Genomic DNA, 8027 nt, shown 5'->3' with positions numbered 1-8027 from the left:
ATAAATATGGCCAGGTTCCTTTTCCCCAAACCATGAACCAAAAGCAGCTGGAAATCTTAAAAGGTAAAACAACTTCTGTTCAAAGAGAAGTACTTGAAAAGGGCCTGACTAGAGGAGACAAAGGAAAGCAGAGCTGGGATGATTAGCCCCTTAGCTATTTGGGAGGAATTCTAGTGAAGATTAAAAACCACCGTGTCTGGTCTGTAGTTAAATCCCATGACATGTAATTTTAGCAGTCATCTGGGAGACAGCCACTGGTGGGGTGTAATTAAGGAAATGCTGACACAGCAGAACACAGTGGAAACCGAACTAATTTTCAACATGCAAACGCAAAACCTAATAAGAAACTTCCGTTGACGATGAGAAAATAATTGGGAAGTAAAAAAGTCAGTGAGAATATGTGAGTAAATGTAGAAAAGGAACTGAATTCTTCTTACTCTGTCCACTCTCTTTTCACTAGCTCTTTGCTCCCTCATCCGAGGACACAACAACATCACAAGAACCTTCCCAACAAGTCCTCTGAGTGAAGGTAAGAACCTGGACCAATGTGCCAGGGAACTTGTTAAAGCAACCTGCTTCTGCTGACATAAGGAGAAAGCTAATTAATAAGAAAATAGTCGATGTATATTTTAAGTTGTTATAAAAATAACACGGAGGCCTGGCCAGTATGGCTCAGTTGGTTGGAGCGGAGTTCTGTAAGCCAGAAGGTTGCTGGTGCTGTCCCAGAGCGGGGCCTGTGCAAGGGGCAGCCAGTCAGTGCTTCTCACTCACATCCATGTTTCCCTCCTGTCTGCCTCTCCCTCCTTTGCCCTCCCTCTAAAATCAATAAGCATGTCTTCAGACAAGGGTTTATAAAATACCATTAAGTAACCACTGCAACAATAACTCTGAATTTATCATGGACCCAGTTAGAGGCTCAGGAAAACTATAAAATCACACATGAGGATCTGTCTGCTTTGAGATCCTTTTAGAAACAGAATGAGAACAAGAAAAACAGCAAGTCATTTCACATTGGCAATTCAGAACCTCAGATCCCATCTCTCAGACTGGTGCCAGCAGGCACTGTATTTCTCTCGGCTGCAGAGTGTGCATCCACAAAAAGCCTGCCACCCTCTCACTGTCAGGGGAATGAGTAATAGTAGTGAACACTGTCAGATAGGAGGTGCCATGTGCGGGCTCAGGAGGAAGAAGCAGCAGCAGGTACACTGGGTTCGATCTCGGTTCAGCTCTGTGTAGCAGGGGTTTCAGGAAAGAGGAGAAAAACAAAGTGGTGTACGAAGAATGTGCCCCTGGTTTCCAGTCTTCGGTCATGGTGTTCTTTATCCGTTATTAGTTACAGACTGCCACGTAACAAATGACCCCCAAGTTTAGCATCGTAGCAATAAACATGTTTTATCTTGTACAGTTTCTGTGGGTCAGAAATTCAAGAGTGACAGCAGAGATGGTTCTGGCCGCCGATATCATGCAAGGTTGCAGTCAAGATGTCAGCTCACTCACTTGGCTGTAGACGAGGAGCCTTGGTTCCCTGTTGGCTGTTAGTAGGAGGCCTCAGTTACTCAGCAGAGGGGATTTTCCTCAGGGCTACTTTTCACGGCAGGGCAGTTGACTCCCCTCAGAACAAATGATCAGAGGTCAAAGTGAAGCCTCAATGGCTCGCTCTAGCTTTGGAAGTCACACCTCTTTCATTTCCACAATAGCCTATTGGTTACAAGAGCCCACTGGTTGTGCATGAGCCCTATTCAGAGTGGGAGGGGATTTTTACAAGGGCATGGACACCAGGAGATGAGAACCACTGGAGCCATTTGGAAGGCTATGTACACAGTCATGCAAAAACCAACATCAAAAGTTTTGCCTTTTCTACCACAAACCCCTCATTATTTAATATTTGTCTTTATGTGAGCTTTTAAAACCAACCCACCTGAAGCAATAACATCCATGAGATCATCAGTTCGATGTGTTCTTATACTTATTTTACTAATTTCCAAATTAAAATGTAACTGTTAAACTATATTTTTTCTGGTATCTCCTACTAGCAAGTCAAGCATCACAAGTGTCAGAGATACTACCCTGAGGAAAGCACCACCAGGTACAGACTGGCGCAGGTCCTGCTCAAAAGAGACCCTTGCAAGTCTGGTGTGAGTCAGGAAGCACTTGCTTCATGCGGCATCCTCACACTAAACTCTCTAGAAGGCTGAGAAAATAGTTCTTGGGGTAGACTGCAATGCTACAGCAAAGCCCATTTGCTACAGTGGTTATAACTGTCACCTGCCGGCTATCATTTGTAATTACTTAAAATAGAAACAGTTTAAAGAATTGAACCATAAAAGTAAAGCAGATTGTTCTCAGGACATAAAACTAAACTCACCTTATTATGTATTGTTACACTGCTGTCCACTCTCATTACCAAAGGCCATAAAGCAATTTTAACTGTTCCCTGGAATGTCACCAGCAGTAAGTATGCTTGCTGTACTGTTCTGCTGAGCTGAGTGTAATAGTTCTATTTTAGAACTCTTACAGCCAGGAAATCTAGAAATGTCTTCCGGTCTTTGTGAACTCACTACCATACTCGATTTGGGTAACCTTGGTGTTACCTTAAATATGGTTGGGGAAATCACATCATAATCACTGAATTGTATTAGCAACCAGCCCTTTTTAATCATAAAACTCAATGTTCTGAAACCTAGAGCCTGTTCCGTCCCATGCTGGTGACTTTATCTCTTCTCCTGGCGGTATGTCTATGAGCTCTCATGCTTTCCTGAGGGTGCCGTATTTACTGACGTCCTTCAAGGCCCAAGGTGACCATATGGATGATGTAAGAGTGCAGCTGATGGAAAGAATCTCTATGCGGGGTTCACAGAGCAACAGGCAAAGCCATTTACAGGGTGAAGATTCTGTGGTTTCATCTTATAATGTCAGCTTTACATTTCATTTCTGCTCTATTTGAGAAGAAAAGAATCTCTTTTACTTTAATTCTAAATTCTCATTTGAATTAGTATATCCGTTACATTCTTAAGTTTTCTTCGTCGTTCTGTTTCATAAAATGGGGGGACTGTGGGGAGCTGCAAAGCCATATGTACATCCACCACACCATTGCCATTATTTTCCTGAGTATTTCTTGTTCCTTCATCAGTTTCCTTTTAGGGTATTTAACTTCCAAGAATAAATGCTTTGCAATTTAAATTTATATATGCCCAGTCTCTGCTTCATTAAGACTAGGGAGAGAAACATGAGCCTGGAGTGTTCAGGAGACAGTTAATGCCTGATCCCTGTAATACGATTTGTGACTTTGGAATATCTGAAGATGGTTTATATCATTATTATTTTCCTTTTCCTTCACAACCCGATAGGAAGTAAGTGTGTCTTTACAATGAAAACTCATTAAAGCTGAATTCAATTTTAAAAGGCTGTTTGTAAGGCTGTGGTGGGAGATTGTGCAGGTGTCTAAGAAAGACTTCAGCTAGATCTGGAGGTGCAAGTGGATCTGAGGGTCTTGCTTGCTAGCTTTCAGAGGCCACACGCACTCCGTCATCTCTCTCTGCTTGTTCCTCTCTCTGCTTCTCCCCTCTCAGGCAGCTGCCTCTGCTTGCCACTGGTTGCCCACCCTTTACACTACATGACTGTTTCAAGGCCAACCATCATCTAACAAATATGTGTGTATCTCTAGTCAAATGAGAGAAGAAGGAGATCTGAATGGTAGTTATGTCTTCCTTATGTAGAGTCTAAGGAAGGTGATGTTAACCAGGGTCCATGTTTACTGATTGGATGAGGAATATGGAAATGAGAGATTATACGAAGAAAGAGATTTTAAACTGCTCTAGAGAAGGAAAAGTTAAGAGAGAGATGAATTGTCCAGCAAGAAACTTGAATCATTGAAAAGGACATACATATTTAATCAGGACTTATTGTCATGGTTTGTTGTGTACTATGTAATGCAATTCTTTTTTGTTGCTGTTTCCCCATCGAATCTTTTGTAATATCTATTTTTACTAACTTATATACGGTCAAGATTATCTTCTGGGGGTTATGATTAAGTGCTAAATCAGGGTGAGCAGGGGGAAAGCAGAAAGTCATGCTTTTGGAGCAGAAAAGGGACCCAGACCCCTTAGCGCTTCTGTGACTTCCCTCGTGTTATTCTACCTCCTCGTGGAAAACTGCTTTCAGCACCTCAAAAGCTGCTGCACATCTACCCAAACACTCCTTTCTCCAGCCCAAATTAACTACTTCTCAACTTTTACAGCCCTCGGTTTGGTGTGCTTTTTTTTTTACCTCTATCACACTGTGTCTTGCATTAAACTTACTGACTGTGTGTTTCACCTGCCTTGTCAAAGTGAAGCAATATCTCTCCATCCCTCCAGTTCCCGAGGCCAGGCACAGTGCATAGCTCGTACAGGCACTCAGTAAATGCTTCTGGAATTGAGTAAACAGGTCAGTAACTCAGATCACTGTTTGGTTTGCACAGCGTGTATTCCATCCAGATTTTTTACCATGCAATACTAGAAAATAGTAGGCTAAAACATGTGCACTTAAATGTTTTTATAATGAAGGTAAGTTGGCTTCTTGCTACTAAAATAATGTGTTTTTATCTACCTACCACATACCCTGTCCTCAAGATATATGGAAGCATGAACATGCAAACACTTTAGGAAGTAAAAACATGCAATATAAATAAAAGATATTATTTACTTCTGTAGCCATTGTATGAAGTAGGATACTTTTAACTCAATGTCTGTCTGTACTGTGGGAAATCAGTTTTTAGGTTAACCTGAATGGTACTGGACTTTGAAACCGTGGACCAGTGCCAAACCATGAACTATTACTGACCTATAATATGATCAATGAAAATACTGAAGTAAGAATTCAAAAACTTCTATAGCTATTTGACAGAACAACATAACTGAATTTAACAGTAAGAGTGTAACTTATGTCTATATGCTTGTTTTATTAATTCCATTTTGCCAGTAGTTCCTTTTCATTGCTACTCAATAGAACTGACCCACAGCAGAGTGCAGATGAAAACAATCCATCAGAAAATTTGGTCCTTCAACCTAGTTTGAGAAGCATGGTTCTAAGTAATTCTCTCCACAATGGAAGACACCCACATTGTGTGTGTACATGGGAGTACTGGGGGGAGGGGGAAATACGAACTTGAAGATATTAGAAAATACTAGTGTCAACAAAACATCAATGAAAGCTAATAGAAATATCAACAACATTGATGTAACAGAATGATATAGTGAGTGGTAGTAAGAAAACAGCATGTAAAATATGACAGTTCCAATTCATGGGATTCGTCCGATCAAGGTCGTCCTGAAACCTTAGTGCACTTTTAACAACAGTCCTCTCTGCAGACTCCTCTCTGTAGGAAATGAACTTGCATCCTAGAGATTCGGGAGAGAATAGTCTTCTCTCCTATTGTTAACTGAATTCAGAAATTGTATTTGCTGAGAGAAAACATCTAGGCACCCGTTTAATTTAACCTTAATCATAATTCCCAGTCAGTGACTTCTCTATGAAAGTCCTCTCTATGAAAAGTTCTTCCAGGAAGTCAGTGAGCCATTGTCTTTTAAATTGAGCTTTGGAAATTCTTTTCTCTTTCACGAGTATGACACTGATTTTTCGGGGAGAAGGTGGTGCTGACTTTTTATAAAAGTCTTCTTAACATAGGTCAGGATGATATTTTGAACAAACAGTATGTGGTTCTCATTGCCAGAGCATCTTGTTTTTCCAAGATTACCAAGAAAATGTATTTCATAGGGGTTTAGAATATCTTCTGTAGATTACTTGTCCCATAAAAAATAATATTTGCCAGTGTCTTAAAATGTACTATTCACAAAGCATGTTGAGATCTAGATAGGAGGACACCTGGATTCATTGTTTAAATCACAAAATCAGAGGCAGGGGCTGGATTAGATGTCAGGATTCGTGTTGTGGCTAATGTAGGGATGCTCAGAAATACTCATGCTCCAGCTGGTGTGGCTCATTGGATTGGGCACCGGCCTTTGAACCAAAAGGTGGCCTGTTCCATTGACTGTCAGGGCACATGCCTGGGTTGTAGCTGGGAAATTGCAAGAGGACAGTGTGAGAGGCAGCCTATCAATGTATCACACACAGGTGTTTTTCTCCCAATCTTTCTCCCTCCTTTCTCCTCTCTAAAAAAATAAATAAAAAGATTGGGGGGAAAACAAAAAAACCCACTTCCTCCTGCTTAGGAGGCAAAGTCCTGGACACTGTGTCAATCTAGGCAAAGCAAGAGGAGTTTTATTTTATTTGTAATGTAATTTTAACTTTACTATGTGTCAAAAACCTGGCCCTGGGCTGCTCAGGCCCTATGTGAATTGTAATCGGGAACCTCGGCAACCCTGTGTTGTGGTCCTGTGGGGTACATGCTCCATCACTGCCTCTCTCCACCTACTCTGCAGACTCAGCTTATCTTGACTCATTCTGCAAAGCAGACTAGAATATTTCCAGCTTAAAAAATGAATTGAAAGGTTTTATAAAACTGATGATGCTCCATAAAGAGAAAATGTTTCCTGCTTCCTATAATGCATTAATATCCAAATCTGTTTTAAACAATATGGATCTAATTTTACTTCTTATGGGGGAAGAGTGCAGGAAAGTCTAGGTTATACCCACCATAAGTTCTGAAAACTTTGTTAACTTTTAAAATTCTTTATTTCAGTAAACATAGATTTAAATTCAAGGATACAATTTTCGAAAGGATGAGATGGCTTCTGGAATTTTCACTTTATCTTTGCCTTCCGATGGTATTTCTTAGCAATCATTGATGGATCTTTCCAGTTTGATTTTGCTCAAGATTCTGATCTCAAATCATGGTGTACCTTTAACGCAGTTTTTTTTAGCTGTGAGTTTGGCTGCAGCAAAACACTCCACCTGCATACCTTTGTCCCTTAGGACGTTTTTTGAGGCTCCCCAACACATCAGGACATCCCTGGCCAGCCCTCCCTGTCTCCTGCCTCTACCTTCCCTCCCAGTGACAGTCCCATCTTTTCTGATCCTAGATTCTTCTCTCCATCTGCTGCTTAGCTGTGGTGTTTTAATCTTCCCTCCTTCTCCCTGTCCTTGTTGAAAAGTCAGCCTCCCTAAACACACAGTAGCCAGTTCTACCTCCACTCTCACCCAGTTCCCCCTTTTCTTTTAAACTTGTCTCCACTTTCAAACCCAGTTCTGGCTCCAGATTCCTGAGAGGGAAATATTTTGAATGAAACCTGGAGTCTAAGAGTTGGATGATTTCAACAGTGCCCACCCTTTCTCTGGCCCCTTCCTATAGCTCTTTCTTGTCCTTGGTTAAATTGTGAGTCTGATTTCACTGAAGGTAGCTGTATTAATGACACAGCTTTACTCACACCTGACCAGATATTTGAACTTAACCCCGGGGGCTCATGCTCCAACAGAAGCAAGCAGTGAGTCAGGCAAGCCTGATGGGTCTTGTTGCTTATTGACAAAGCCCTTGACAGTATTTCTCCATCATTTCTGCTTACCGACTCCTGATTTTTAAAGAGGTGCCACCCCCAGAAACCTGAAACATCACTTCCCACTGGGCTTACCCCTTTCTGCCCTCCAAGTCTGCCGTCTGCCCTGAACTGCACTCTGGGAGCCTGCTGGCGCCCTCCGTGAGTGGCGCTTGGCACCAGCTGCAGCTGCTCCCCACAGCAAAGCAGCTGCGAGAGCTGCTCAGCCAGGAGTTTTCACTTGAATCCGTTTAAACTGAGCACAAAAGATGTGGCAGACATAACCAGACACATTTTCTAGCCATTTCTTTCAAATTTACCGTCTTAGCCTTATGCTGGGAGCAGCGTGTTTGGTCTGTGTCTTGGGTATCTGGAAAAGTACCAAAAGCCTCCTGGCACCGATAACCCCCTTTCCATGTTAACCCTTCGAACTTCATTGAACTTTTAAAGAACAGATAGAATTGACTTTCCCAGGGTCTGGCTCCTCTCTCAGTGGGTGACACTCTAACACATTGCATCTTTTCTGAAGCAAGCAATCTGTCAGTTTTGACATATTAT

General features: G+C 41.7%; 1 protein-coding gene across 1 annotated transcript in view; it reads left to right on the top strand.

Annotated features, from left to right (window-relative positions):
• Positions 1–425: 425 nt before the first annotated feature.
• The window catches only part of ITGA4 (integrin subunit alpha 4), a 129891-nt gene continuing 122289 nt past the window's right edge, over positions 426–8027 (top strand). Inside the window, exon 1 of the mRNA XM_037044345.1 lies at positions 426–529. The gene's annotated coding sequence lies outside the window, so the exon portion shown is untranslated. The remainder of the gene's footprint in view (positions 530–8027) is intronic.

Source organism: Sturnira hondurensis, unplaced genomic scaffold (assembly GCF_014824575.4).
Source record: "Sturnira hondurensis isolate 20B ecotype Veracruz unplaced genomic scaffold, ASM1482457v3 Scaffold0004136, whole genome shotgun sequence".
Classification (NCBI taxonomy): Eukaryota; Metazoa; Chordata; class Mammalia; order Chiroptera; family Phyllostomidae; genus Sturnira; species Sturnira hondurensis.
The sequence above is the reverse complement of the archived record's forward strand: the minus strand, read 5'-3'. Positions and strand labels throughout refer to the sequence as shown.